Source organism: Chionomys nivalis, chromosome 1, assembly GCF_950005125.1.
Source record: "Chionomys nivalis chromosome 1, mChiNiv1.1, whole genome shotgun sequence".
Classification (NCBI taxonomy): Eukaryota; Metazoa; Chordata; class Mammalia; order Rodentia; family Cricetidae; genus Chionomys; species Chionomys nivalis.
The window spans coordinates 86,649,821-86,671,802 of NC_080086.1; the positions used below are offsets into that span (position 1 = coordinate 86,649,821).

The 21,982-nt window shown below is 36.9% G+C and overlaps 1 protein-coding gene across 3 annotated transcripts in view; it reads right to left on the reverse strand.

Annotated features, from left to right (window-relative positions):
- Grid2 (glutamate ionotropic receptor delta type subunit 2) overlaps window positions 1-21,982 on the reverse strand; it is a 1,426,614-nt gene that overhangs the window by 773,306 nt on the left and 631,326 nt on the right. The window lies entirely within an intron of this gene.

Genomic DNA, 21,982 nt, shown 5'->3' on the forward strand with positions numbered 1-21,982 from the left:
CCCTGTTTATCTCATAGGCTTTTGCTAGACACAAGTTACAACATGAAGCTGACAGTATACTTTCCACAGCAAATTGTGTTTAATTTATGTTGTCATTCTTCACTGATTTTACTCTATTGTCCAAGGCTCCTCAAATATAGTTTGAGCCAAATGATTGTAGAGGTGACAGTTGGAAATTCAAGTCTAGATTCATTTGTTCCATTAACTATTAAAGGCATGCCAAAACAGAAAATATCAGTGTTGATGAAGGTACCCACATGACCTAGATGACCGTAGTTTCTCTGGAGGTCAAGCCCACCACGTCCTAATCAAGTAAATACATATATTTATTCAACAAAAATTGTACCTAAATATATAAATTTTATATGGTTTAAAGTAGGCCACAATATGTATAGTTGGCATTAATGTGCGTTGAATTGACTGTGGAAACTTTAAAGAAATACATTGTCTATTAATTGTGGCACAAGAAGTACCCCACATGAGTTGAAATGGAAACATCCCCTAGAGTTTCATGTGCTGAATGTTCTGTGATGCGAATCCTTAGGTGCCATGCCCTAGGTTAAGGAAGTAGTCACTGAGGATGTGCACGGAAGGTCTCTATATTCCACTTGGTCTGAGATATAAAGAATCTCCTCTGATCCTGGTGGTGGTGGTACACACCTTTAATCCCAGCACTCGGGAGGCAGAGTCAGGCAGATCTCTGTGAGTTCAAAACCAGCCTGGTCTACAAGAGCTAGTTAAGACAGCTGCAGAACTACAGAGAAATCCTGTCTTGAATCTCCTGTGCCACACTCTTGCTGCCACATTTAGTCTGAGCCCATGGAGCCAAGGAAACACAACCATAACCTTCAAAACTTTCAAGGCAAAATACATCCTCCCTTCATTTATATCATAGATGTAGTCACACCAGTGAGGATGGTGACTAACGCAATACCACTTTAAAATTAACAGGGAATGCTTAAGGAAGCTTTGCTGAGTGAATATCTGTGATGTATTTTGAAGGGAAATTGATTTTGGTAAGCGAGAGGGAAAGAAAAACACACCCTGAGAAGAAGGAGCTATATAGAAAATCCTTTAAAAAAAGGCTGATGAGAAGCCAAGGACAATGGCATTAGGTTTCAATCCTAATACATGAACTGGCTTTGTGGGAGCTTAGCCTGTTTGGATGCTCACCTTCCTGGACCTAGATAGAAGTGGGAGGACCTTGGTCTTCCCGAAGGGCAGGGAATTTGGACTGCTCTTCAGTACAGAGAGGGAGGGGGAATGGAGTGGGGGGAGGAGAAGAGAAGTGGGGATAGGGGGAGGGGAGTGGGGGGAGGGGGCAATATTTGGGAGGAGGGGGAGGGAAATGGGAAACGGGGAGCAGGTGGAAATTTTAATTAAAAAAGAATAAAAATAAATTTAAAAAATAAATAAATAAAAAATAAATAAATAAAAAAGGAAATAGAGAAAACAGACTAGGTCTTTATATCTGAGATGAAACACATCTACTATAGTCTGGATGGTTGTATTCCCTATAATTTATATGTTTGTATTGAATCTGCATGGCGAGAGTAGTTGTGTAGGGCTTTTGGGAAATGCTGACTTTGTGAGAGAAGAGTCTCACAGTTTCATGAGATGACCTTCGTGGAATTAAGTTTCTTATAAAAGAAGCATGATGAATTGTCCATGCCACTCCCATCATGTGGACACACAAGCAGAGGTATCTACGAAGAATGATTTCTTGTCAGATGCCCATATATTCTTGGATGGGTCCATTGGAACTAATCCAACTTTCATTGGATGTAGTGTGACTTAAGCAGGGAATTTACCTGCAGAGAAAATTTTCTCTTTTATCACCCTTAAACACTAAATTAGTTTTAGGACATCATTTCCATTTTTAAAACAAAGAAGAAATTAGGGGCAAAAAAACCCACCTTTTTATTGGACACAGGACAAAATGAACTTAGCTTATTTCTCAACTGATTTATTACAGAAAAATTTAATTAATGACTACAATAAAAACAAATTTCACCGGGCAATTAGCATGACATATCTTTAAATATGTGGTGATGTATTCAGAAGAGTGACACCAAGCACTCAAGGAAGTGAGAGAAATTTATTGAAAAATTTTGTCAATAATTTCATTCCAATTGAAATTTAGAGTGAGACAAAAATTCTTGTTCAGGAAAAAGAGAGCAGCAGAGAGATAGGGCAATGCAGTCGTTAGTCACCCACTGGGTATGTTTTACTTTATCCAGTATTATAATGTCACACACTCTGTTCTTTATGCTTGTCTATTAGTGAAGGCACCTGACTTTCAAGGAAATACAGAGGGAAAGGGAGTAATGTACAGTGACAAAATATACAGCCTGTAGAATCTGGGACTCTGAGTTTAACTACTGTTCTGGCAAATAGCCAGTGAGTGCTGCTACAAAATAATCTTATTTCTAGGATATAAAATTATTTTTTAAAAAAATTATAATATTAGTATTTATGTCTGAGGCTCAAAACATCACAATGACACTTTACTGTAATATTTCAATTCACAAAAGTAAAATGGTTGGAGAAAAATTATATAGAAAAATATTGTTATTGCTGTTGATTTTATTGTCTGTATTCCTTTTTGTTTAATTTCCTTATAACTTTTTCTTTACTTCTTTTTTGGAAGACATGGTATCATGTAGCCCATAATGGTCTCAAATTTTAGAATATAGAATATAGATAGTTTACTCATGTGGAAAATGGAGATCATATAAGTAAACTAGCTTAGAAATTATAAAATATTTGAAAGAGATAAGCTTCTCTATAGGTATAGAGCGTATGCTTTCATTGGTTTAGAAATATACAACTTATAAATGAAATTATATTTATTCTCAAAGAGGAAAGTATTAAGAAGTGAATATTTTTCAACCTTATTTTTCTAATAGTAACCAGCTAGCTTTTTCCCTCTAACTCATGGAATTTACACTTTTAAACAAAAATATATTGGTGAAAAATTTAACTGTGAGGAAAATAAAATTTCCAATAGGTTAGAAAAATTAATTTCATACTGTTTTTCCTGAATAAAATATATAAGATTTACACTATTACCAAGTAAGCTTATTTTTGTACCATCCATTCCTGATATTCACCAAGTACTGTGCTCACATAGACTCCACTGTATTCAGAAATAAAAAAATTAAAAAAATATTACTAGTCTGTAATATTAGTTATCCCATTTGAATGCAAACATGTACACCTTGATGCCTATCTCCTTTAATTCAGGATGAAACAAGAATGCATAATGCCAAATTATTCTCACATGTTGAAATTTTAATTTTCAATTTCTTCTGTCAAAAAAAAAACTTTTGTTCTTCAAAGGCTAAAGAGTGACTGAAAGCCACCTATGACTGCTACAGCTAAAAGGGTCATGAAGCAGAATCACTCTACACTGTGGGGTTTAGGGACTTGAAAGCTTCCTGAAATATAAATATATACACGTATAAAAATGGATTAAATAGAGTTACCCTGTAATAGGAAAAATACCTATACAAGACACCTCAGCCTAATAAATAAAGAGAAGGGTTATATTTATTGAAACTGTTAGTTTTTGAGATACGATAGACTCCCAAACATCACAGAACCCTGCTATTATTTTGGATTACTCACTAAAATATGAGGGTAAAACCCTATTGCTTAAGACATTGCATACTTGTGTCTAGAACAAGAAGAAATCAAATGGGTACTGGCAAACTGGTATTAGCCTGGAAGCATCTTCTCTACTGGTTATCTTTCATGGGGCTAGGAGGTGTGATGCACGTTATAACAAGGCAAAAGTAAGCATCAGTCTTGCTCAGTTGAGAACCCTGTGAACTATAGCAAAATGAGCCTGGCAGGCAATGCCCACTGGCGCAAAAGTGGCACGAATGTTATGGGCTAACCAACAACTTCTGCTTGTATACAAACTCTGCTTCACAATATGGAATCAGTATCTAAAACAGTTCTAAGTGCCCAGAACCTATGGATAGCTAGAAAGGCCATAGACATCAGCAAAAACTTGTTACTATTACTCTGCTAGCGGGAGACAGAATGAAACCAACTCGTCTTGACTTACTGCTATATCCACAGGTTAGTGCCTTTCCCAAACTTCACCAGCTAAGCTTTCTTCTGTCAATTGACACAGAAATCCACAACTAGATTTGTTACACAGATAAGAGACTATGGAGAGCTCATACCTAAATGAGGTATCAGCATCTATATCACATCCTCTCCTCAAAAAGCTCAGTGGAAGTTGAGAAAGATGAGGCAGAGTGGTTTCAAGAGGTAAAGGTGGTGAATGACTAAAAGGAAATAAGTGGTTTTAGGACACAAAAAAAGAACTCACAGCAACTGTGTCAACACCAACAAGACCTATGCAAGCCCAAAGCAGACATAATCTAATAATTGACAGGGTAGGTAGTCAGGAAGCCCTGTGCTTATCTGAGAATTTGTTGTTCATTACTAGTTTCTAGGAAAGGTGGGGTCAGGTTTCATTTAAGGGTGTGCCTCCAGGTAGCTCTAACTCTCTCTAGGGATGGCCACACATTCAAGAGTAAATATAGCCTCACTAACTGGATCCAATAGTTCAAAAAATAAAAAATTAAAATTAAAAATCTGAGGAAACAGATGAGTACAGAATGAGCTTGTGGATCTTTTGATCTCTGTATAGGTGAAATATACATAAGAATAGGTAGAGAAGAATTAGAGCAGGATCTAGACATTGGAAACAAAGATAACATCCCAACCACTCTTCTGTTTCCCTTCACAGTTGCAAGGCTGAAAAGTAGTTGGTTCCTCCTAGAATACACTGAAGCTTGATAAATTGTTGCCATGGGACTAAGACAACTGTCTGAAATGTTAGTGTTCCTGATAAAGGATGCTGCTTATTGCTTCTTTCTGACTTCCCTAGACATCTTTATGCCCTTCTTCAATTAAAACACCCATGGAAATGTGGGCTCAGACTTGGCAGCAGTCATCTAACATGAACCATGTTGCTGAGGTTTGTCTATTATTTATTTTTGATTAAACAGTACTTGAGAATAGTATTATCAATCATGTTAAATCTGAAACATTGTGATGTGAGCATACAGCGTAGAAATATTCTAATTCTGTATTAGAAACCATCATTTGTATAGGAGAAGACCGCTAAGTAATTATTCATATACAAATGTGTACATGCTTATACTTGTCACAGATTTTCGTTTTTATTATTTCTTTGATTGTCATCTCAGCATACTCTTCAGTTATTATCTCCTGTTTTCATTTACATCCTCTTATCTGCAATAGTTCATAAAACTGAATACTATCGTTTTAAATATAATTCTTGAGGCATCTCACACTGTCATCCAGACTGACCCGGAACTCACTGTGTTCCTCAGGCTGACCTTGAACTTTTTGCCTTCTTCCTGCTTCAGTCTCCTGAGTGTTGAGATTGCAGGTGTGTAAGCTCCATAGCTGACTCTCAATAATATTCTGTACTTAAGATGTATCGATTCATGGACAGTATATTAAACTTAGAAACTTCTTTATTTTTAGCAATCCTGGTAGTAGACTGATGTTTTATCTGGGAACATTTAAAACAAAGTATATTCATAATTTTAATTATCTTGTAGTATTGAACAGGTCAGTCTAAATATTTGTGAACCGAACAGGCTTCAGTGCTGTAGGCAGACAAGCACTGATGAGTCAGGGAATAATGAATCCCATAATTCATCACTATGTCCACATCTGACCCCAGAAAAGCAATTTTTTCCAATAGCTTGAGGTCAACGATACATACATATTCATCAAGCAAATGTGGTTCCCACAAGATTAACCTGTCTTCTCTAGGCGTCTTTGCTCTCCTCTGTTTTTCACTTGTGTATTTGCTGAAATGAATGTCATCAATAGTAGATAGTAGCATGATGCTTATTGCCAGCTCATACTAATGAGCTTAAACCTGCAGTTTTCACTTGAGAAATATTAGTGGAGAGCTGGAAAATCCAATCCTCTTTCCTTCCTGGTCTTTGTGTGCTTCTTAGTGAGATTCTTTAGACATGTTTATACATTCTTGAGTTTTCATTGTAAACTTTATGATAATTCTGGCTGGCATCAGCAGTTTTTAAATACTATTTCAGTATCCTAAATGCTAAAGCTTATGAAAAGAGTATAATCTCACTAATGATGCACTAAGAATGAACACAGGATTTGTAACTGGCATTGGGTAGTAAAGGATGTGGGGTGGTGGATACGGGCTCCTATTCTCACTACACTTGAAAGGGCAGGAAGTTCTATTCAGAGGATCCTTTTTAAGCACACTGGAATTTTTAGATGAGCTACTCTGCCTTTTGATTAATTTTTTTAGCTCACTCAGCATTAAAGTGCAATTCATTTTGATGCATTTATAGTCCTGTTTCAATCATGTACTTGCTGATTGTGATCCTACACTATTTTGTTTGAGAAGAGGAGATTTACAATCAAGTAAATAATCAACATGTTTCTTTTTGCAGACCTCATAAAGTCATCAGAAATTCCCTATGGTCAGGTACCTCTTAGCTGCTAATGGAAAGCAATTGGTGTGCAAATCTGACCTCCATCAACTTGCATCTACATCTCAACCATATGCTGCTTTTATGTTTCAAAATACTTCTCCTTTCTAGTTTACGGGAGACTTGATAGACTCAGTTTTGCATAACGGTCCATCTGTAGCAATTCTTTGTCCCTGCAGGTTTCCAAACTACTCTGAGAAGTAAAGATGTCACGGCAACACTCATAAACCTATGCAGGACCTTAATGAGTTTGGAAGATGATGGTATCATTAAGGCAGCAAGTATGCAAAAAAGCAACATGCTGTAAATTAAGAGAGTGGATTCCAAAGGTGACTGTCGCTGAATAGAGGAGCATAAAAGCGGGGGTGTCTTTTATGCTTCCATATATTGTGATGAGTCAGTGAACAGCTCATTGCTAAAAGCTAGTTTCAAAGAACATGCATGGTGTTTGTCTTTTTTAATACACAAAAGGAAACAGTCTTAACATTTTATTACCCAGAAGTATACACATCTGTTTTTATTGTTTGCTTACTACTTGGGACCAAAATAGCACTACAAATTAATTTATTTAATAAAAGGATTTTAAATGCAGAATGAATTGTCAAGGCTGCCAGGTTGTGTTGCAAAATGTACTATACTTTTCTCTACATTGAAAAAATGAGAGAAATTTCACATACAGTTTTAAACTGAGGAAGTTATCAAATTCATGGTCAATTTTATGGCACTTTTTCCTTTGTGTGTGTGTGGAAGACCAATAGGTCAGCACAGAATTATGGAACCAGCCCTGTCTTATCACCTGCAACAGTCGTGAAGTGCTATGAAGTGTTGAGAGAGGTGGAACCTGGGCAGCGAAGAGGCCAGTATTCTGGAAAAGAGGCTGATGTGGTTCATAGACCTTTGCTCAACTTAGAAAAATGAGTCAAAAGAAGAAAAATAACCATATCCTAGTCATCTGCAGTGCAAGTAAAGTTTTAAAGTATCTATTAAAAGCCAATGGTGTGTCAGCGTATAAGAAAGCCTTATGGATCTGTCTTGTGTAATAGGTGTGTCAACACCATTAAGGAACAGTGACTCTATTTTAGAGTACAATCAAAGTGGTCATCAGGGGAACCCTAAGAAAAACATACATAGATCCACCTGGAAAGGGTAACAGACAAGATCGCCTAACAAAATTTAGAGAATGGGGGTGGAGGGAGTAGAGAGGACTGAAGGGGAAGATGAGGGGAGAAAGGAAGGGGGAGGAGAACTTGAGAGAACAGGATAGTTGAGATGGAGCAAGGACAAAGATGAGAGCAAAGAAAATGATATTTTGATTGAGGGAGCCATTATGGGGCTAGGAAAAAACTTGGCAGTAGAAGTATTCCCAGAAATCCACAAGGATGACCTCTTCATATATAGGCCCTTCTGTAACACTCAAGAGAGCAAACGTGTTCTAGCGTAGTAGAACACTGACTTTTTTTCATACTAGTATCAGAGATCTTACTCTGCTTTTCTTGTCATCTAAATATTCTCTTTAATTGAACAGTGTAACAGTTCTGTCCTTATATTTTCTCAGAATATAATTGATTTTTATTATCTTTTAATTGATTAACATGCTCATCTGTAGGTTGAAAGACTAAATACTCACTAATTCACGTTATTTTCTAATGCACCTTAATTCAGGTATGTCTGTGTTCACAAAGAAAATTAAGTGTTAAGAAAAACTCATAGTTACCATTTACTACCATCTATCCAAATACATATAGCAGATTTTGAAAACAGTTCTAAGAGATACAAGTGGTTTTTGAATGCTGACAGAGACTGACACTGCTTAGGGGAGTGGCTACTGTACGGAGAACTTCGACTCAGACTCTTTTGTTTCTGACACAGTGCCCTGCTGAGGTCTGCAAGCTGTGTTCTTCACAATTTCCAAGTTACGTTAGTGTGCTCAGTAACAGCCTTAGCTACCCTTCAATTCACTGGTCCCAGTTACAGGATCGTAGTGAAACTACCTCACAACGGTGGGGACACTGAGAGTCAACAGACCTATTTTCTGCACTGCACGTTGATTGAGGGCTTTGTGACCTTGTGAGGCAGTGGACATCTGAGAAACAGGGAGACTGATGGAATCCTAAGATGACAGAACACTGCAGAAAGGAAGGAGACGTTTACCTTTGGACTGATGGATGAACAGCCCTGGTGGTCTTCTGGAGCACTGATAAAAAGAAGTTGGGAGAAGATGGAGTTTTTATGATCTAAGGTTCACAGACATAGCAACTGAAATATTAAAAAATGATGTTGTTCTTTGTCCTCCACACTTGTCAGTTATTTTAATGTGTTAGCAATAGTTGCTTTGTCCATAAAGTCACAGTGGAGGTTTGGGCACGTACCCAGAGGAAGAATCCAGCTAATGAGGTTTCTTCTTGCAGTAATTTTTAAAGTTTGTGAATTTCTTTCAGGATTTTATCATAATGATTCAGTTCCAAAGACACTTATGTATTTTATGTAATTCAAAGTATTACATGTGAATGTATGTGTGTTTATGTATAGGCACATGAATTCCCATGGACATGTGTAAAAGCCCCTGGACAACTTGTGGGAGCAGATTATCTCTTTCATATAACTGCCTCCAAGAATGAATTTCATGTTGGCAGGATTGGTGGCAAGTGGCCTCCCTGGGCATCATCTTGCCAGTCCCACCTCACTGATTCCGTGCGTTTTAGCTTTTTTCTTTTCATTTTCTTTCTTCCCTTCTCCTCTCTCTCTCTCTCTCTCTCTCTCTCTCTCTCTCTCTCTCTCTCTCGTATTAAACATGGAAATAACACTTTGTCATTTTTATCTTCTTGCACTGAAAAGAAGTCAGTCGGTCTATATTTACAGAAAGTGTATGAAGATAATCTTGGTGGACATTATTGTTGTTATAATCAGTTCTTCTCAGCCTTCCTAATGTTGTGACCTCCTAACAACTCCACACATTGACATGACACCCGACCTTAAAATTATTTCACTGCTACTTTAGAACTGTAATTCTGCTACTGTTAGGAATCATAATGTGAATTTGTAATATGCAGGATAGTTGATATGCAACCCCTGTGAAAAGGTTAATAAATCCCAAAGGGGTCATAACCCACAGTGTGAGAACTGCCGTTATAAACTCAGATAAAACAGATTGTTTACTATGTGAATGACAGATAACCATTCCATCTTCAACCCTGTTTCCAAACACAGACAGTGAGCACAAATGCGGTTTGATTGGTTACTGGAGATGACCAAGCACTGTATTGGAAGGAAGCGATGATTGTTTGAAACAAATGAGGAAGACCTACTGTACAAGAGTAAAGTGCACTTTGGGAGAAGACTCGCTGCTTTTAAAACAGGGGAATGAGCAGAAACAATGCGTGATTCCATTGGTAACCACATTCTTGTTTTGCTTTCTTTGTTATTTGTGACACAATTCTTGGTTTTAAGTGATGCATCTTAGGCTCCAACTAGAAGACAGTGCTCCTTTTCTCCTACTGCCTCTAACAGGGGACCCTCTTGTCATTCCCTGACTCTATTCGAAATTCATTGACTCAGGACAAAGTCACTCTCTTCTGACTAAATTCTGACTTCTTCCCTGTCAATAACTTGTTCAGCCATCTCAGAGAAGTCACTGAACCTCTCTGCATATGTTTCTTCAGCTGGAAATCTGGCAGAATCACATTGACCTGTTTTGAGCAGTTATGAAGAAAGCGCCTGGCAGATAACAGCAGCATTCAGGTTTAAGACAAGATGCATAGAAAGGAGGGCCCTTCCACCCTCAGTAAAAGGGCTGGAAGGAAAAACAGTGTCTTCCTCCTTGTGTTGGCTGTTGGCACACAATTAGGCCATGTGTCCCAAACTGACTCTCTGCCAACAAAATCAATCCCTTTTCTTTCTTATTAATCATGAACAACTTTTTCTTCGAATGTTTTGACAACCCAGAACAAAACTTCAAGCTGCAAAATTGGACTTTTGTTTTTAATTATTGATAAAGACCTATTCATGAGTTTGAGATTAATCTGTTTTTGTAATGGTTGCATTCTAATCAAATTACCTGCCATGACCATTGCATGTGCCGAATTAAGACACTCAGGTTCTGCACCTGTCAGTTGAAAACTGCATTTGTGTTGAACAAGACTGAGGGGAAGCACTCCTTCCTCTGTACGTGTTTACTCACTGCTGAAAATCCCTCAGCGGGATGACCTTTATATCCAACTTTTCAAAAGCTTGACAATACTTCTCCCCAGCAGCTTAGAGCGGGAGATAATTCTTTCCCAGGAGAAAATAAAATTATGATGCCACAGTGCTTGTTGGAAAGGGGAAGACGAGGATAATGACAGCAATAATAAGCCAGATAATTATGTTAATTGTTTATTTGTTTGCAAAGTGATGCCTTCAGTATTTATTGTGTTCAGTTCTGGTCTAATCAGACCATTTTTATACCCGTAGCTTCACGCTAGATAGGACTAACCTGCCTCAAATGAGGATTAGCCTGCTCTTATATTAATGGAGTAGTTGAACTCATTCTTTCATATTTAAGTTAAATATCTAAAGATGAGCAACATGGTGATGTGGGAGACCTTGAGATATTTTTAGTCATCCTTTGTAAATTGTTGTTATGTTCATGTAGCCCATCATATATGCACACGTACACACACAGAGGCATGCACACCAGGTATTATCCTTTGTCTGGTCAAGGACTGACTTCATGGTTTCCATGGTAACTCAGTTTCCTCAGTGCTCTCTTTCAGCAGCTGCTGATTGCACTTTGAATTTTATTTGCATCCATGATTAAGGAGGAGTATAAAAGACTAAGGTAATTTTTTTTTAAGCAATAAGAGGATAAAAGACATTTCAATCAATGATTCTCTGTAGCTTTAATTAAAAATAAAAGAATGGAAGGAGATACCAGGATTTTGAAAACTTTTATTTAATGGCTGACTAAGTCAGGTAAAAATATTAAATGAAAGTGCCTTACTGGACTTCTGCAGTTTGTAGGTTACACACAAAGTCACATAGTGCTGTTTGTTTCCTAGTCATGGCCTGTCAGATTCAAGCAAGTAGTCAGTGTGAACTGCTAAATCTGGACTCAGACAAAAGAATTTACGGATATTTAGTATGGTAAAATTCATTTAAATCATTCAGTTTGCTTGTTTGAACATACCATTCTTTGATATCAGATGTTAATTCTCAGTGTGTTCTTAAGTCTTAAAAATGTCTTGTGGGAACATGGAAGAGAGAGGGGACAGTAATTGTTGACAATTATTAGGACATCTGAGAAAAAAGAAAAATTGTGTGGAAACATAAAACTTTACAAGGCAAGGTTATAAATTCTAAAACACTAACTTAATCCATATGTGTGCCCTGTAAATTAAAGCTGTCACCAGGCAGTGGTGGTGCATGCCTTTAATCCCAGCACTGGGGAGGCATAGGCAGGCAGACCTCTGTGAGTTCGATGTCAGCCTGCTCTACAAAGTGAATTCCTGGACAACCAAAACTTACACAGAAAAACCCTGTCTTGAAAAACTAAAACAATAACAACAACAAAAACAAACAGATGAAGGCACTGGGACTTGTTTCTACTGCACGTACTGGCTTTTTGGGACCCTAGTCTATTTGGATGCAAAACTTCCTAGGCCTGGATGTAGTGCGGAGGGCCTTGGAGTTCCCACAGGGCAGAGACCTCTACCAAGATATGTTGTGCTTGAGGACTTGTTCTAAAAAACTAGCTCTTAAGCCAGCTTTTCCTGACAAAAGGGAAGCATTTAAACAAGCTCATGTAACATGTTTTGTTGACAGAGGTTTCTGTCCCACCCAGTCCTGTATCGTTCAGTCCCAAAGAATACACACAGTGGTCTACATTAATTATAAACTGATGGCCTAGTATCTCTAGCTTCTTATTAACTCTATAACTTATATTAGCCCATAATTCTTGTCTGTGTTAGCCACATGGTTTGGTACCTTTTTCTGCCAGGCAGTCACATCTTGCTATCTTGCTTCCTCTGTGGCTGGGTCACAACTGCAGACTGGGCTTTCCTCTTCCCAGAATTCTCCTGTTCTCATTACCCTGCCTCTACTTCCTGTCTGGTCACCCCCACCTATTCTTCCTGCCTGGTTACTAGCCAATCAGCATTTTATTAAAAATAATGCAAGTGACAGGATAAAGACCATTGTCCCACAGCAATGTTTGACATGACTTTCTACAGATTTCAATTCTCCCAGTCATATGAGGTCCCTCACAATTAAAACAAACAAACCCATTTTACTTCTTTTTGAACTGTTTTCCTTTGAGGAAATGTGGATGTCAGTAGACAAACCTCACAGCAGAGCTTCACTATAAGAAAAAGAGTTTAAGGCTACTGCTCCCTTTCTCTTTTCCTGCCTATTGTAATTTGTATATCACCTCTCCTATATCATGCTCATATGGAATGATATATAAATTATCAAAAAGAACAATTTCTTCAACTTTACTTTCAAATAAGTATACATTAGGCATGAGGGACTTGTGAGAGGAAACCTTAAAAAAACATCTTTTACTGTTAAATGCTGTGCCATAGGACTACAATGTTATGCTATATCTATGAATTTGTTCACAAAGTCTTCAGAGAGGATCCATGCTCTTAATTCAGAAGCAAGGACTAGTGAATGAAAGGAAGAGAAAAAAAAAAACAAGAAAATGAGAAGACATGGGGAAGCAAGAAGCAGAAAACTGTAAGATGTAAGCTGAAAGAAAACGAATTTCTTTCCTGCCCAAAAAATGACAAATTGTAGGAGCCAAAAATTAGAAGGCCTGAGACTGACAGCAACCAAGGGGGTTGATCTTTGACTTGGCTAGTAGCCCATTAAAATTGCCACAGATGACTTAGTAGTAGGGATATGGGGACATCATCCTCATGAGTGGATCTTGTGTCATGTTCAGTATAGTCCACTTACTATAAATCCATATTAAATAACCTGCTATTCTAGATGTCTTCAGCAAACCTGGTGACTCTGATTTGCAGGTATTTAAAATTAATTACTATTAACTATCTGCCTTAAAATGCCTATACTATATTACCAACACACACACACACACACACACAAATACACACAGGCTAAAGGAAAATTTCCCATCTGGACTGACAATGCTAACTCCAAAAGTAAAAGACCACTAACAAAACTTGCATGAGAGGCCCTCTATAGAGTTGTTGGTTAGAGTTGTTCAAGAGACTCCCAAGACATAATCTATTGGTATTGTCCTTGGTTGCCCTTCTTACATGATAGGTAGGTCCCTATACCTGAAGACAACATGCACTTTACCAATAGAACCCAGAGGCTTCTGAAATGCAACTCACCTCCTCCCTAAGGACTAGCTTTCATGTTATCAGAAGGCATTATGTAAGCTTGCAACCAACAGTCCTAATCTGTTATTGTGTTTATGAACAATAACAACAACTAGTACCCCTGAGGATAGTGCTGTGATATGCAGATATGGTGGTATACAACAGTTTTCAAATGAATGTAAGACCTGTTCAATAGGAGAAAAGTCATATCAGGTATTGGAACCCTAGCTAACTACCCTGGACTAGTGAAGTCATGGATATTGGAAGAGAACTTATAACTGTTATTTAACAAAAACAGCATAGTACCAAACAATGTTGTAAATATTTGTCCTTTTACCCACAGCTAAGTATAATCATCACCCTTCATCTAAGAAATGTCTTTTTTGTAACAGACAGAGCCATTATAGAAAACCATGGCCAATCAAAGAGCAGCAAAGTGAAACCTATTCCCAAAAGATAATCTACAATACAACTCTGCACCTGAAGTTCAGAGATAATTTCATAAGAGTGAGTAGAAAGATTATTATGAGCCAGAGGAATAGGAAATTTGTTGTGAAACTGTGTCTTTCAGGGGCATCAGAAGCTACACATATAAATTCTAACCAGTATGACTGCTTAGACATGAACTGAACAAGGACACCATTAGACACACTAAAATGGATAGGGGAAAATTCATGAAATCTCAACCCTACCTGGTCACTACAAGAAACTAAGGAATACTGAGAGCTCCAGAAACAGTTGTTCCCCAAAGAAGAGTCCTTAGATAGTTATCCAGTATCAAATGAAGTGCTCTGAAAATAGCCATACAGACTGAGTAGATTGTACTTCACACTGTTACTCTCTGTGTGTGCATATGTGTATGCATGTGCACTTAAAGAATAAAAAAGACATGAATATGAAAGAGAGCAAGGAAAAGCATATGAGAGAACTAAGAGGAAAGAAAGAAATGAAGAGTAATTTATTGCATTATAGTCTCAAAAGAAGAAAAATATAAAGAACCCATTTTTTTTCCCCTTGGATATAAGCTCTAGTAGTGGATCACAACCTTTAGTCTCATTGTTATACATTCTCCTTAGATAGCTTTCCAAAATACATCTGCATAGACTAATTAAGAAATAAAAACATCTACACATGACAGGTGCTTGAAGCTAAAAATCAGTGGGCAGTGTTTCTTTCAAGATCTAGATAAACTGAATAGGATCTAGGTATCTGTAAGGTGAATGTTTTTTTCCCGTGACATTGAATGAATGCTATGCGTGTTTTGTACTAATAAAAATTCAACCATACTCTTCTATGCACAGTAATTCTGGATTATTTTGAGACCAGAATGGGAAAAGGTAGTTAATTATTGTAAGAAATGCCATTTATACAATAAACATGGACCATAAGCACTTCACTCCAAAGAAAACACTACAAACTTTCCAATGGTGAAATAGTGGCTTGATTGTCATAGGGGAACCAACTCCTTTCTGGTTAGGTTTAAAACCAGCTCCACAAGACAGAAGTCATAGCTCATACCATTAACTGGACAAAGAAGCCACAAGCTGTGTAAATCATAAGCCTTGTATGTATAAGCATTAGGGGAGAAGCTAGGAAGATGGTGGCATTTTGTTTGCTTGCTTTTTGTTTCATTTTATTTTAAGAGTGTCACTTCTGATATTCATCTGCTATTTTTCACTGGTGTTACAGGTGATTATATGGAGACCACAGAGGACAGGGTCATTTTTACCAAAATGTCATCATATTATGTATACGTATAATAGACAGACTTTATAAAAGTAATGTCCATTGTGTTTACCTGGTTGTCAAATTTCAGATCTCCTTACTGAAGTTCTTTCTTCTCTAACTCCCTTTCCCATATATGAGAATATGGAAGCACTATGTTATCTCTCTCCATAATAGAAAAGGAGCTACTTGAATAACTGTCTCGTGTAGAAAATTTGTCCCTTTTTTAGCCACTCACTTTTAATTACACTTTTTCTTTAGTTTGTGGTATGTTGGGGAAGCATGCATGTACCATGGCATATTGGTAGTGAACAAAGGACAGCTTGAAGCAGTCAGTTCTCTTCATTCTCCAGTGAGGTTCCTGGGGACTGTTTGAGATCATCAGGCTTGGTGACAAGCACATTTGCCTGATGAGATATTTTGTTAGCTCTCTATTTATCAATTTATTTAAGCACTTATACTAGTTAAGACATATTGGTATTTATCTTTTATTTAGGGAGTGACTTGAGGAATATAAGCAGTAAAGCTAAATTGCTGAGTGTAATAGTGTTTGCACGGTCCATTCTCAGAGAATCTAATTCATAAACAACCCTTATCCATGGAAGTTGGCTTTTCAAGGATGAGAGGTGTTTCCTGGTAGGAGAAGTGAAAACAGAGTTCAAGACTGATTATGTGCAAACTATTCTGCTGAGTGTGCTAGCAAAGGGAGATTAATCACTGTGCTCTTCCAGACACAGAAAGGAATTTCAAACATAATCTTTATATTTATACAGATGTTCCAATGAGATGCCATAAACTTTAAAATCATTTTGTATATGCATAACAAGGCATATAAGAAGCTGGTAAGAATCCCATTTGTTATAAGTTTGTCAATATTTAAATTTTTATCCAGGTATGTTTCACATTTTCTCTGTCTACACTGCCCTTTAGGTTAAAAAAAAAAAAAACTGTGAACTTTAAAAGAAAGTCATTTGGGAAGCTTGGCATTTTTATTACAAAAGCTTAATGGGTAAAAATGATTGACAGAAATTGTTATTGGTTATCATTGGACATGGCTTAAATGTGCAAAGGATGTAATATTGAGAGGGAGAGAAAGAGGAACATGCATGATGGTGCAGCCCTATAGGCACTTTTGACAGTTACCGGGAAATCTGTCATTTTCACATCAGTCATGACAGTGAACATTTACTACATGAATTCAAAAGCATCAAGGACATGTGTTGCTCTTATAGTTACTGTCTCACCTTCTACTCGATTCCCAAGCATTCTACATGTGCTCTTAGTTTTCTTTACATCTTTTTCACAGAAAACATTTTTCCCCAGTGGATTAGCCCTACTAAAACTAATCAGTTCTCTATTTTCTTGATATCACACAGTGTCTTAATGTACCGGTTCATTAGGCAAGGCTCCCATCTACTTTTCTTAGAAAATAACCAGCCATGTTATATAGTTGACTTTAAATGGTCTTCATTTTTAAGGAAAGTCCACAAAATATACATACATCTTAAGAGTATACAAGTGAAAAGGCCAAAGGATACATTTTATATTTCAAAGCAATAGGTAGGAGGCTCATGCTGAGTGGCAATCTGAGTTCCAAGGCTAGAATAAGGAACAGAAAGTCCTAGGGCTCTGCATAACCCCAGGTGAAAATTCTAAGGTAAAGTAAGGTCAATTGAATTTTGAGCCATTGGACTCTGATGGGGACTGTCAATTTATGAGACTAGATGAAACTCCCAGATATGAGAGGAACAGATGTACCAGAAGATCAAAGAGGCACTAGAGCAAAAAAGATGAAGAGGGAACACAGACAATCATCTCTAAACAGGAGTCGGGAGTTTCATTGCCTTCTAATGACTTTTATGTAGGTCTGTGTGCTTAGTGTGGTGCCCTAGAATTAGGACAGATATATCAACTTATACAGCTGACTGAGACACAGCCAATGCTGACACTGCGTCAGATTCCCTTCAGTTAGATGGAGGGCCTTGTGAGCAGAAAGAGGCTAGAAACACCCCCTTTGTGCCATAATTTGGGCTTTAGAAAAAAAAAGACAAAAAATAGGATAGCAACAAGTATTGTTTCTCAATAACTACAGCATAAGAAAGTGCATCTGCATAAATCATTATAGGCATTTGCTTAATTGAAATTCTTTTCTGTATGTCCTGAAGATAGAAGATAATTGCTTCCCAGGAAGCTACTAATGTGCATCTTTAGGATATACTCCACACTCCCTAAACTCTCTGTGAAGGTAATGACACCGCACAGTGATCACAGTGTCCAGAAGCAGGCCCAAGGCTTCTCTACTCATTTTCATGCCATGAGGTTAGCTACATGCCTATTGCTTGAACACTCTTAGTCACTAATGCATCTAGTAAAGATGTCCAAATTCCTCTCAGGGAAAAAAAAACTGCTAGAAACAGTGGATTAATTAGCACGCTTGAAGATGCTAAAACAAAAATAGCAACAAAGCTGCCATTTTCTATGTTTTATCAACATTAATAGACATTATACAAAACTAGTAATTCAGGAGATTGACCACCATCAATTTTAACTTTTTGTTCCCTAAAATAGCTGTGTTGTATGCTTTAAAAGTTTTTTCTTTCTGTGTTTCCTACATTATGGAGATCCGTAAATCTTCTTTGTGAACAGTTGCCATCTTTAGACAATTTTTCTTTCATATGAGAAGCAATGCCTTCTTAACAAAAATGATTTTGCCACATCTATATGCCCTTCAAATGTTGTCTGAAATATTTCACAGACGTGTCAATGTTTATTTGTAGGTTTATATCTTTTAAAAATCTATAAAATTGATAAGAAACTTATTAGGTCAAGGTTAGAGTACATATAAATTCTGCAAGTCTTTTTCATGCCAACCTAAGAGGTACCTTATTGGAAGACAAGCCATGGTCACTCTGTCACATTTAACTCTTGGTTTCCTGCAGTTCTCAGAATAACTCTGAGACATACTGTGATCATGCCACCACTTTCTTAGTTTGTTATTTTTCATAATATTTCCTTCTCACAAATATATCACTAAATTTATGATTACTGCTCACAGGTCCATGATGAGCAGATTACATCATATTGCAGAAAATATGCATTGCTCCTTTCTTTACTCGTTAATTTATGATTTTTTAATTTATTTTTAAGAATACTTGGGTGAGGTAGAGTTGACTCAGTCTTTAAGAGCATGTATTCTTTTTTTTTTTTTTTTTTTTTTTTTTTTTTTGGTTTTTCGAGACAAGGTTTCTCTGTGGTTTTGGAGCCTGTCCTGGAACTAGCTCTTGTAGACCAGGCTGGTCTCGAACTCACAGAGATCCGCCTGCCTCTGCCTCCCGAGTGCTGGGATTAAAGGCATGCGCCACCACCGCCCGGCAAGAGCATGTATTCTTGAAGAGGACACAGGTTCAGTTCCCAGTGCTCACAGGACATCTGCCAGGATCTCTGACTTCTATAGGAATCAGGCCTCTTCATGGTGCATACACTTACATGCAGGCAAAATGTTCATACACATAAAACAATAGACAAGCTTAAAAATAAAAATTATACTGCTCTGGCCAGGAGTCAGGGTATGTGAATATGTGGCAAGTATCAGTGAAATTATAATGACCCTACATTTACTTATTTGTTTAATGCAGAGTCAAAAGGCTGGTTTCAAATTTGTGTTTCTCCTGTCTCAGCATTCTACGTTCAGAGATTACAACTGTGTAGCCAAACTCCTAGCCACAATATACTTTTAGATGAGCTTTTCAAGTATTTTATGAGACTGGCACCTGCCTTGTCCAGCAAAAGCTCTTCAATTTTTTGTTTCTCTTCAAGACAACACTGTCTTCTGCTACAGTAGTTGACTGGAATCTCTTCTTTAGCGACAATGTCAGCTTGTCTATAAATCCTCCTCCATCATCTCAGATTCCACTCATCCATACACTTTCACTTTTGTGCAGCACAGTTGTACTTGATCATCTGTGTCCATCTCCCTTCATGTGAACTGCAAATCTGTAGAGTGCAGGGACTGTTTCATTAATCATTATGCTAATTGTACTTAACATATGACAGAACTTCTGTAAATATAGATACCAAACTTGTAAAATCATCTAACTGGGGGTTTCACAAGCTGCAGTTCAATTTTTGAAAGATCTTAAAAGTCTTTAGCAAATACCTAATTGCTAATCCATACTTCATTTTCAGTAAATTAGAGTTAAATAAACTCAACCATTATACTTTGGGTAACCTAGTTCATTAGCAGACATTCACATCTTTCTGCTGAGATCACTAGTTAATATTTTCATCTGGAATCAATGGTCCAAACAGTTGCTCTTCTCTTTTCTTTATAATATATTCTTCCCTTTCTAATTGGCAGTTAAAATACACACTCTAAATATCTCACCATTCTATTATGTGCAGAAAGTAATAATGATGATAATAGCTGCCCTCCTGTGTCATTGTCCTCTGAATTTTTAAGTCCACTGGTGGATACTTTTTTTTAACATCTGGAGGAAACTTGGGGCAAATATGAAGCTGAAATGAATGGTTAAGTTAACATCTCTTCTAATATGCTGATAATTAAGTTTCTGTATGTGATCAGATATCTGTCCAAAAGGAAGCAATATATAGAACAGTTTAGGGAAAAAACAGATATTATAAACATAAAACATTCTATACATTCCACTTAGCTCTGATTAAAAATGAGAACACTGAATTGTCTTGTAGACATTACTTGAATTCTTAAATTCTTTTGAATGTATTTACTTGTATTCTTTTCATATAATCTATCCATAGCACCTGCTATTCATACTATTTAGATTATTACGAAGGAAATGATAGTGTCTTTATAAGACTCAAAGTGCTATTAACATTCTTGTAGAACATCCCTAATTTTATACCTCAATTGAACTTTAGCTATAAAAGTAACCATAGAAATGTTTTTTGATAAACATTTTTCAAGGCAATGTTTCTTTAGATTGAAAAGTCCTTCAATAATTCCATACAGAAGCCAAGGGTGTGAACAGCATAAGACTTTAAAAAATCAGATTTATTTTTTGAGACAGGGTTTCTTTGCATAACCCTGGCTGTCCTGGAACTAGCTCTGTAGACCAGGCTGGTCTCAGACTCACAAAGATTCACCTACCTCTGCTTCCCAAGTGCTAGGTTTAAAGTTGTACCACATGACTCGTAAATCAGAAATGTTTTGATAACTGAAATATAAGTTCAAACATTTCATTATCCATCAGGTTACTATAAGTTACTCATGAGTTTTGAGATGACTAGAGATGAGTAACAATTTCTATGAAAGTATATTAGTTTGGTTGTTGGGGGAGGCCGCTTGTTGGTTCCTAGCTACCTGGCAGTTCAGACACAAAATAATCACATAGAAGCTACATTATTTAAATCATTGCTTGGTCCACTAGCTCTAGCTTCTTGTTGGATAACTTTTACATATTAATTTCACTCATCTCCAATAACCTGTGTATTGCCACAAGGCTGTGGCTTACCAGGTAAAGTTCCATCTCACTCCAGAGGTGTTACATGCCTTCTCTCTGATTCCACCTTCTTCCTCCCAGCATTCAGTTTAGTTTTCCCAACCTACCTAAATTCTGCTCTATTAACAGGTCAAGGCAGTTTATTTTTTATTAATTAACCAATCGTATTCACAGCATATAGAAGGGAATCCCACATTATTTGGTCTTAAGCAACTTATATTGACTTATTTAGAACATAAGTTTGTCTGTTTTATACATAGCAAGTTGTATCTTATTTTTTTCCTCTCAAGATAAAATTCCTTCTCATAAGAGTAAAATAGGGAATCAATAGGTTAAGTCAGATATCTGTAATGTCAGATTCCAGACAGAACAGCCTCTTCAACCAGTGACACTTGACACTGATCTAATTAAAGGTACTAATATGTACACAGAAGGAATATGTCAGCCAAAACGTTAAGTAGTTTGTTATTCTGAAAATGTAATTAAGAAGGAATTAGAAAAGAACCCAGCAGGGTCAATAAGTTACAGAAAAAGCATTTACATTTCACTTGTTCATCAGTCTCTGAGGGCTAGCTTGCTTCTCCTACTAAACAGGTATAATAAAATACATAATTTCTTCCAATACTACCTAATTTATTCATTTATATCCTGACATTTATGTATAATTTGAAATCTTTAAGTTCTATATGTGATATCAGTTTTACATCTAGTCATTTCTAAATTTTCACATTTTTATACTATTTCTTGCAATTTTTTCAATCCATTTGTACGTCCTCATGGAAGCTATGATACAATTATTATTAGGAAGGTACTTCCCAGGTGCATGAAAAAATACCAGCCATATGAGACCTAGTGCTTTGTTTTTAAACTAAGTCATAGTGGATTTGTTTGTTTTGAAATAAATTTTTGTTGTTGTTTTTGTCTTTCTACA